Source organism: Pelophylax lessonae, assembly GCF_965119305.1.
Source record: "Pelophylax lessonae genome assembly, chromosome: 5".
Taxonomy (NCBI): domain Eukaryota; kingdom Metazoa; phylum Chordata; class Amphibia; order Anura; family Ranidae; genus Pelophylax; species Pelophylax lessonae.
Genome location: NC_138772.1, coordinates 385281221 through 385292061, shown reverse-complemented (window position 1 = coordinate 385292061; position 10841 = coordinate 385281221). Strand labels below are relative to the sequence as shown.

Here is a 10841-nt window from a genome sequence, read left to right as displayed (position 1 = left end):
GCCGGATTCTGCGATCTTGGAAGACGGGCGACTGAACATGTTGCCCGTCATACAGGTAAGCGAGCGGCACGGCGAGGGCTCGTTCTAAGGTATGTATTTCATAATGAGCTAGTATGCGCTGCATACTAGCTCATTATGTGTTTCTCTTTCAGGGTGAGAGAAAAAAAAAAATCGGGTTTACAGTAAACCCCCCTCCATTGCGGGGGTTACGTTCCGGACCCAGCCGCGAAAAGTGAAATTCCACGAAATAGAAAAACCCTATTAAAATGCATTTTAGGCATGTTTTTTTACTGTCACTGTACGTGTAAAAGCATTTTAAGGTCTTTAAACACACTTTTAAAACAATAGAAACTCATTTAAACACATAAAAGATACTCAGAGACAGAGCAAGAGCTATGAAAAACACAAAAATCTTTAATTTTTAATGATTTATATAGTAAAATAACATTACCGCGAATTACCGGGACCGCAAAAACTGAACCGCGATGTAGCGGGGGATTACTGTACAACCTCTTTAAAGAGGAAGTAAACCCTGCTCTGCTACTTTTACCTATAGGGAAGCCTATGATAAGGCTTACCTATTGGTACTGTAAATATCTCCTAAACATGTACCGTTTAGGAAATATTTACCTTACATGCAGCCAGTGACATCACTGGCGCATGCGCTCTGAAGGAATGGCCGCTCATGCCGTTCCTTCAAAACCCTGTGACGTGACCGTCGGCTCCCGCGCGCATGCGCGGGAGTGACGTAATCGTGGGTCCGGCCAATCAGATGACCGGATGCCGCGATCCCGGAAGACGGGCGACTGAAGATGTTGCCCATCATACAAGTAAGCGGGCGGCATGGCGGGGGCTCGTTTTAAGGTAAGAATTTCATAATGAGCTAGTATGCGATGCAGTTTACAACGTATACAATCGCATTTTATTTGCACAGAAATGCGGTGTGCGAGTCATGCATCACGTCAGTGGGAACCCAGCCTAAGTGACAAAAAGCAGGCTGGAAGTCAGTCCAGACCCCAGCTGTCCTCTCCCTGCTCAGAGCTGACAATGTTAGTCACGTGGCTGGGAAGAAGGCTCCCCAGGCCCATAGCACGCATTATCTCATTGAAAGTCGCCCCTGACTATACACATCCCGCTCAGATCTGTCAAAACAGCTGCTGCTTGCGTCACTGTCGCAACTGGCTAGTCACGTGAGCCCCCAGACTTGGCGCATGCGCCCTGGCAGACCAGCAGACAATACTCACTGCGCCATCACAACAATAGTGAAGGCAGACCCTGCAATGGAGACGAGCACACTGGACTCTGAGGACGCCAGACAAAGCCAGAGCGCTGAGCAGAAGCCCAGCGTCTTCGCCGCCCGAACCGGCCAGCCGTCATCGCCTTCTTTTCGCTTCCTCAGCCTCCTACAATTCGAGAACCTTCTTCCAGGCGCAGCCATTCCCGGGTGACGCCACTACCCTAGCAACCAATCGGAGACCGCAGGTTTGTTTCCAACTGCCAGCTCGTACTGGGTTGAAGCTGCCTTTTCCGTGACGTAGGGCTGGGGGAGGGGCTCTGCGGATAGAGGCCCATAACGAACCCCATTTATTAGTGCACGTAGAGCATTGAGGATGGATGCTGGGGGGGGGGGTGTGAACGTGTGGTATCGCCGCGTGTCCGCTCCCTGCACGCTCACACGACGCTGGTCCTCTGTGGGTGATAAGTCGGGCTGCCAGAGGCCGCCTGTCATTGTCACTCCCGCGCACAACAACCCGCGCTCGCCGCAGACTGTGTATGCTTGTGAGTGACAGCATTGCCCCCGCCCCATCAGCCCACCAATGGCACGAAGCGGTGTGCAGTCACGTGGGCCGCAGAGCTGCGTCCAATCGGTTTCGGGTCGCTGAGGGCTGTGTGGTGGGGAGGGGGGAGTGTGTAGAGAGAAGGGGGAGGGTGGAATAGAGAGACACAGGGAAGAAGAGGGGTGTGAGCGCTGCTGTGTGAACGCTGCCGGGCTAGTGAGCGCCTTACATCCCGTTCACGGCTATTCTCCCCGACACAGCTCAACGGCCGAGTCTGAGGGAAGCCCGAGAGAGCCCTTGTGGTAGCAGGTGAGAAGTCCGGGGGGGTCACATGGGGAGGGGAGCGCAGGCCCACTGGAGGGGGAGGGGTGACAGAAGGTGCGGGTCACGTCAGTGGGGTCACCCGTGTTGTGTATGTGACCAGGAGGCCGGGGGTCCCCTCTGGAGGTGGAGGCCTGACTTCCCGGGGGGGAGTGTGTGAGTAGCGGGCCTGACTACTGAGGAGAGAAGAGCCTGCCCTATACTCATCTCACACTGCTCCACTGTGCCTGTCCTATACTCATCTCCTTACACTGCTACACAGTGCCTGCCTGTCCTACACTCATCTCCTCACACTGTGCTTGCCTTTCCTATACTCCTCTCCTCACACTGTGCCTGCCTGTCCTACTCTCATCTCCTCACACTGTGCCTGCCTGTCCTACACTCATCTCCTCACACTGTGCCTGCCTGTCCTACACTCCTCTCCTCACACTGCTCCACTGTGCCTGTCCTATACTCATCTCCTCACACTGCTACACAGTGCCTGCCTGTCCTACACTCATCTCCTCACACTGTGCCTGCCTGTCCTACACTCGTCTCCTCACACTGTGCCTGCCTGTCCTACACTCGTCTCCTCACACTGTGCCTGCCTGTCCTACACTCGTCTCCTCACACTGTGCCTGCCTGCCTGTCCTACACTCGTCTCCTCACACTGTGCCTGCCTGCCTGTCCTACACTCGTCTCCTCACACTGTGCCTGCCTGCCTGTCCTACACTCGTCTCCTCACACTGTGCCTGCCTGCCTGCCCTACACTCGTCTCCTCACACTGTGCCTGCCTGCCTGCCCTACACTCGTCTCCTCACACTGTGCCTGCCTGCCCTACACTCGTCTCCTCACACTGTGCCTGCCTGTCCTACACTCGTCTCCTCACACTGTGCCTGCCTGTCCTACACTCGTCTCCTCACACTGTGCCTGCCTGTCCTACACTCGTCTCCTCACACTGTGCCTGCCTGTCCTACACTCGTCTCCTCACACTGTGCCTGCCTGCCTGTCCTACACTCGTCTCCTCACACTGTGCCTGCCTGTCCTACACTCCTCTCCTCACACTGCTCCACTGTGCCTGTCCTATACTCATCTCCTCACACTGCTACACAGTGCCTGCCTGTCCTACACTCATCTCCTCACACTGTGCCTGCCTGTCCTACACTCATCTCCTCACACTGTGCCTGCCTGTCCTACACTCGTCTCCTCACACTGTGCCTGCCTGTCCTACACTCGTCTCCTCACACTGTGCCTGCCTGTCCTACACTCGTCTCCTCACACTGTGCCTGCCTGTCCTACACTCGTCTCCTCACACTGTGCCTGCCTGTCCTACACTCGTCTCCTCACACTGTGCCTGCCTGCCTGTCCTACACTCGTCTCCTCACACTGTGCCTGCCTGCCTGCCCTACACTCGTCTCCTCACACTGTGCCTGCCTGCCTGTCCTACACTCGTCTCCTCACACTGTGCCTGCCTGCCTGCCCTACACTCGTCTCCTCACACTGTGCCTGCCTGCCTGCCCTACACTCGTCTCCTCACACTGTGCCTGCCTGCCTGCCCTACACTCGTCTCCTCACACTGTGCCTGCCTGCCTGCCCTACACTCGTCTCCTCACACTGTGCCTGCCTGCCCTACACTCGTCTCCTCACACTGTGCCTGCCTGCCTGCCCTACACTCGTCTCCTCACACTGTGCCTGCCTGCCCTACACTCGTCTCCTCACACTGTGCCTGCCTGCCCTACACTCGTCTCCTCACACTGTGCCTGCCTGTCCTACACTCGTCTCCTCACACTGTGCCTGCCTGTCCTACACTCGTCTCCTCACACTGTGCCTGCCTGTCCTACACTCGTCTCCTCACACTGTGCCTGCCTGTCCTACACTCGTCTCCTCACACTGTGCCTGCCTGTCCTACACTCGTCTCCTCACACTGTGCCTGCCTGTCCTACACTCGTCTCCTCACACTGTGCCTGCCTGTCCTACACTCGTCTCCTCACACTGTGCCTGCCTGTCCTACACTCGTCTCCTCACACTGTGCCTGCCTGTCCTACACTCGTCTCCTCACACTGTGCCTGCCTGTCCTACACTCTTCTCCTCACACTGTGCCTGCCTGTCCTACACTCTTCTCCTCACACTGTGCCTGCCTGTCCTACACTCGTCTCCTCACTCTGTGCCTGCCTGTCCTACACTCGTCTCCTCACTCTGTGCCTGCCTGTCCTACACTCGTCTCCTCACTCTGTGCCTGCCTGTCCTACACTCGTCTCCTCACTCTGTGCCTGCCTGTCCTACACTCGTCTCCTCACTCTGTGCCTGCCTGTCCTACACTCGTCTCCTCACTCTGTGCCTGCCTGTCCTACACTCGTCTCCTCACACTGTGCCTGCCTGTCCTACACTCGTCTCCTCACACTGTGCCTGCCTGCCTGCCCTACACTCATCTCCTCGCCTCACGCTGTGCCTGCCTGCCCTACACTCATCTCCTCGCCTCACGCTGTGCCTGCCTGCCTGCCCTACACTCGTCTCCTCGCCTCACGCTGTGCCTGCCTGCCCTACACTCGTCTCCTCGCCTCACGCTGTGCCTGCCTGCCTGCCCTACACTCGCCTCACGCTGTGCCTGCCTGCCCTACACTCGTCTCCTCGCCTCACACTGTGCCTGCCTGTCCTACACTCGTCTCCTCACACTGTGCCTGCCTGTCCTACACTCCTCTCCTCACACTGCTACACAGTGCCTGCCTGTCCTACACTCATCTCCTTACACTGTGCCTGCCTGTCCTACACTCCTCTCCTCACACTGCTACACAGTGCCTGCCTGTCCTACACTCCTCTCCTCACACTGCTACACAGTGCCTGCCTGTCCTACACTCCTCTCCCCACACTGTGCCTGCCTGCCCTACACTCGTCTCCTCTCCTCACGCTGTGCCTGCCCTACACTCGTCTCCTCTCCTCACGCTGTGCCTGCCTGCCCTACACTCGTCTCCTCGCCTCACGCTGTGCCTGCCTGCCCTACACTCGTCTCCTCGCCTCACGCTGTGCCTGCCTGCCCTACACTCGTCTCCTCTCCTCACGCTGTGCCTGCCTGCCCTACACTCGTCTCCTCGCCTCACGCTGTGCCTGCCTGCCCTACACTCGTCTCCTCGCCTCACGCTGTGCCTGCCTGCCCTACACTCGTCTCCTCGCCTCACGCTGTGCCTGCCTGCCCTACACTCGTCTCCTCGCCTCACGCTGTGCCTGCCTGCCCTACACTCCTCTCCTCACACTGCTACACAGTGCCTGCCTGTCCTACACTCCTCTCCTCACACTGCTACACAGTGCCTGCCTGTCCTACACTCCTCTCCCCACACTGTGCCTGCCTGCCCTACACTCGTCTCCTCTCCTCACGCTGTGCCTGCCCTACACTCGTCTCCTCTCCTCACGCTGTGCCTGCCTGCCCTACACTCGTCTCCTCGCCTCACGCTGTGCCTGCCTGCCCTACACTCGTCTCCTCTCCTCACGCTGTGCCTGCCTGCCCTACACTCGTCTCCTCTCCTCACGCTGTGCCTGCCTGCCCTACACTCGTCTCCTCGCCTCACGCTGTGCCTGCCTGCCCTACACTCGTCTCCTCGCCTCACGCTGTGCCTGCCTGCCCTACACTCGTCTCCTCACACTGCTACACCGTGCATGCCCTCTTCTACATACGGTGGGGAAAATAATTCTTTGAGCCCCTGCAGATTTTGCAAGTTTGCCCACTTAAAAAGAAGTGAAGGGTCTACAATTTGGATGTATTGTAAATGGAGACAGAATATCAACCAAAAATCCTGGGGGAAAAACACACGATACAAAGGTTATAAATTGAGTTGCCTTTCAGTGATTTAAAATAAGTGTTTGATCCCCAAAGAAAACATGACTTAGTACTTGGTGGAGAAACCCTTGCTGGCAAGCACAGAGGTAAGACATTTCTTGTAGTTGGTGGCCAGGTTTGCCCACATCTCAGGAGGGATTTGGGTCCACTTTTCTTTAGAGATCTTCTTTAAATCCTTAATGTTTTAATGGCTGTCTATTGGCATCTCGAAGTTGTAGCTCCCTCTATACATTTTTGATTAAGGTCTGGAGACTGACTAGGCCACTCAATGACCTGAATGTTCTTCTTGAGCCACTCTTTTGTTGCCTTGGCTGGAAGGTTTGGGTCATTGTCATGCTGGAAGACCCATCCACAGCCCGTCTTCAGTGTTCTGGCTGAGGGAAGAAGGTTCTCATCCAAGATTTTACAATACATGGCCTTGTCCATTGGCCCCTTAATGTGACAAAGTCAGTCTGTACCTTTAGCAGAGAAACAGCCCCAAAGCATCATGTTTCCACCTCCGTGCTTGAATGTAGGGATGGTGTTCTTAGGGTCATAGTCAGCATAATTCTTCCTCCAAACACGGCGAGTCGAGTTAATGCCAAAGAGCTCAATTTTGGTCTCTGACAACCGCACTTTCTCCCAATCCTTTTCTAATCATTTAGATGTTCATTGGCCTGACTGTACATGTGCCTTCTTGAGGAGGGGGATTTGCTGTGTTTAGAGGAAGAAAATTGCTGACTTTGCCCCTAAGAACACAATCCACAGTCAAGCACAGAGATGGAAACATGATGCTTTGGGGCTGTTTCTAAAAATTTGACTTGCCAAGCTGCAGCCAAGAAACCTTAAGGATTTAGAGAAGATCTGTAAAGATTGGACCAAAATCCCCCGCGAGATGTGTGCAAACCTGGTCACCAACTACAAGAGACTTCTTCTTACCTCTGTGCTTGTCAACAAGGGTTTCTCCACCAAGTACTAAGGCATGTTTTTCTTGGGGATCAAATGCTTATTTTACTCACTGAACTTTAACTAAATTTATAACATTTGTATCATGTTTTTTTTTTTGTTGATATTCTGTCTCTATCAATTAAAATACATCTGATAAAAATTATAGACCTTTGATCTTTGTAAGTGGGCAAACTTACAAAATCTGCCAGGGATCAAATCATTATTTTTCCCACTGCACATTGTGCCTGCCCGCCTTTCCTCACACGCTGCCACGCTGTGCCTGCCCGCCTTTCCTCACACGCTGCCACGCTGTGCCTGCCCTCCTCTACTACATACACAGCCGCTGCCATGCTGTGCCTGCCCTCATCTCCCCACACACTGCTACACTGTGCCCACTAGATATAAAAATATACATGCAAGATAGTGGCACTGCAAGCCCATCATGAAATCGGGCATGGAAAAAGCACTCTGTTTCCACTCATCGTGCCTTACTTGCGGTCTCCCCCTCACAACACAAGAGTCAATCTATGTAGATAAAGTCAGGAACCAGATTAGGCAGCTTAAAATGTATTTTTATTTTGCCCAAGGAGTGCACATGTTCCAAGCAGACCCAGAACTAATGCATTTCCGCCGATCATATAGGCTGAAACGTGTTGGTGTTGGCTTTGTTTGGGACATGTGTAGTACTTGAGCAAAAAAAAAAAGATACAAAAATCTATCTTAAATTCGTTTAATAAAAGCAATGGAACTTTATTACAGTATAAATAAAACATGCTATTTTAGTCTACTCCAATGGACATGATTAAATCGTACAGATGAATGCCTATATTTAAATTTCCTACCAGAGGATATAAATGATGAAGATTCTGTAGCTGATTTAGTTTGCTGATGCATTTTGAATTTTTGAGGCAAAGATGTACCTTTTTATGTATAAACAAGAGTAACAGGACATTGTGTTGATTCCCACCAATAGGTGAAGAATAGAGAAACCTACACCTAATCATTGGTAATTGGTCCTTATGTCAGGGCTCACGTGTTTGTGACACATTTGACAGTATCTCTTGAGTCCTACCTCTGTTGTCTTTTAGATCCCAACAGCCTGAAAGCCACCTTTTAATACATAGGTACCTCAAACTAGATTTGGGGATTGTCAATTGGACCCTGATACTTTTATTTTGCCTGGTATGTAGAGCCCAGATCTCAGCCCCCTTTCACACCTCAACGTTTTGTGTGATTTATGAAGTGCGACAACACTCTAGATGAAGATCCCTGTTATTCTGAAGGGGGCTTGTTGTCATGTAAAGCTCTAAAAATTCTATGAGCTTCTCTGGGGCAAAATCCCATGTTTAAGGGTTCCCCCCCTTGGAGGTGCCTAAAAAAAAACGTTTTATGCACATTTTGTAAGGCACTCCCATTTGAAAAAAGTCCATGAGGCTAAAAACACTGAATTCTGCTCCTATACTGCAAGAGCCACTAAATCGCCTGGCTGTATCCATGCTGAAGTGTGAATGGGGGCTGAGTTGCAGTCGGTGCCCCAGTTTGTCCCACATTTCTGTTTTTTGAGCTGCAGATTATCTATATTAATCCTGAGTGCTTTAGGGGCCATGTTTTTCGGCTTTCTAAAAACAAAGGCAGAGAGAAAAGGTGGCATAAAAGCATACCATGCTGACACAGACTATCGCAAATGAGAGGTCAGCTCTGGGTTTTCTGAATTGTTTTTCTGCAATTATTACAGTAAATACTTTTAAGCTGGCAGTGTGTGGATTCTTTGAACTGTTCATATTCTCTGTATGTATCCATTCCATTTACATCAGTTTTTACAAAGAATATTATTGTGCAGTTGTAAGATTATATGCATCTTGGAGTGTCCCTGTGTTTTGATTCTCTCCCCCCACCCCCAAACATCAGCTTGATTGGTTTGTAGTTGTGTATAATTGCATCCAGTATTTCCTGGATTTTTAGCCAGTGCTTGTTTCTGTGATCTAGTATGTTTCTTCTATTTTTTTGTCTGTCTGAAGGGAGATCAGCCAGGTCACTAGAGTGCAGGAGCTGCTGCTTCTTTACCTCTGTGGTAAAGAGACGCATGTCCCCCCTGGCATCATCTTGTACAGCACAGGTTATGGTGTCCTTTGTCTCCAGATCTGTGTCTGGAGAGGTAAAGTTGTATTTGTATTCTGTGCACTATTGTACAGAGGGATGATTTGTTTGTGCCAGTGGAGGTGGTGTTGTGGCTGTGCGGGGTGTTTTGTTGTTGAGGATTGGTCATGAAAGAGCAGCAGGAATGGCTGCTGAATGTGTCACTGCCCATCTGCCTGCATTACTATAGCTCTAGGCTGCTGTAAGCTAAGCAGCTCAGCCTCTGTGTCCGGTGCTTTTACTTTCCCTTTTATCATGTACACAAGTTACCCTGCCCAGGTAATAAATATGTACAGAATGAATAGGTTTGTCCTTCTGCGTTTCCTACAATTTATATTTAGTGTGAAGTAATGAGCCTTCCCTAAAAGGCTTTATAGCATGCCATCCTCAAGTTAGTTATTTTGTTTTTTATAAAACATATATGTCCCCTGTCTTCTTCTGAATTCTGTGTCGCTGCAGATGCTTGTGCAATTTTATGCTGTATTTGTTATCTAATAATAAAGCTAAAATAGATTTTTTTTTTTAGTTCTGTGTCTATTTGATTTTGTGTAATAGAAGCAGAGGGAATAAAGGGGGTGTGTACCTCATCAGGCGAGCATCCAGAGACAATGCAACTCAGGCATGAATGCCGCATAGAAAGGAAGAAATGGCACATCTTAGCAGTAAGCTCGCCAGCAGCAGTTGACATGACATTGACTCATGCTTACTGCTATTTTGCTTCTGCATTCATGCCCTACTTGGCTTGTGCCTGATCTTGTATCTGGCATGGAGTTGACTACTCCACCTTCTTTTCTAGTGCACACTGAAATGTTGCTGTGTCTTTGAAACCAGTGTATTCTGATTTGTTCTGTGTGGCAACAGACAGCACAAACCAGTGAACATCTGAAAATACTTTTGTAGCTGGTGTTTTTAACTGTAACTAGGTAGATCCCTCCACTGCTGCAGCAAAAAAAAAAAAAATCTTACAGCTACCTTAACAGTTCTCACACAAATCTCCTGTCAACTACAGCTTATTTTAACTTCTGACTCGAATGGTTCGTTTAGGCCTTATTTACAGGTGTGTGTGTGTGTGCAAGCATACAGTGAATAGTGCTGAATGTGTGAGTGAGTGTTGGCGCTGCCTTACCAGATGTGATAAAGATTATAAACATATAAAAAAATCTCAGTAGTGTGAATATAAAGATAATAAAAGCTTGCGCTTATGGCTTCTGTCCTCACGATGAACCACCACCAGTGGTTGGGGTTCTGGTTTGTTTGGTTGTGTTGGTTAGGTGGGGGAGTGGTGGCGCTGCCCTAACTGTACAGGTTGATTTACACAGCATGTACTAAAATGCAACGTACAAAGGATGCAAAATCAAAGGTGACTATTGTGCTTCTATACATACAATAGCGGACATGTGCAACACATGATTGCACTGTGCTAAATGCAAATGGCAGAGTTCATTGAAAATAAAAAAATGTAAAATAAAGAAGAAATTTAAATAAAAAAGTGAAAAATTAGGTTACATAGTTATTGAGGTTGAAAAAAGACCTCAGTTCAACCTATGATGTGTGTGTGTGTGTGTTTGCTGTTAACCGTACATTGTATACCCCTGTATGTTGTGGTCTTTAAGGTGCCCATCTAATAGTTTTTTTTTTTTTATAAACTATCAATGCTCCCTGCTGATACCACTGTTTGCGGAAGAGAATTCCACATCCTTGCTGCTCTTACAGTGAAGAACAGGTTAAGAAGACAGTGTGGATTCTGTGGAAGGCAGAGAAGTCGGGACTCACAGTGAGTAGAAGAAGAACACAGCCTGACATCCGTCCCCTGACATGTTCAGTCTGCCCTGGAGCTAGTTCTCCTGACTGAGCAGCGGACCAATCACGCG

General features: G+C 50.1%; 1 protein-coding gene across 4 annotated transcripts in view; it reads left to right on the top strand.

Annotated features, from left to right (window-relative positions):
* Positions 1-1101: 1101 nt before the first annotated feature.
* Positions 1102-10841, top strand: part of ANKRD12 (ankyrin repeat domain 12) — a 333910-nt gene continuing 324170 nt past the window's right edge. For 2 of the 4 annotated variants that reach the window (XM_082257365.1, XM_082257363.1), the window contains exon 1: positions 1102-1482. The gene's annotated coding sequence lies outside the window, so the exon portion shown is untranslated. The remainder of the gene's footprint in view (positions 1483-10841) is intronic. The other 2 variants (XM_082257364.1, XM_082257362.1) reach the window with 1 other exon arrangement.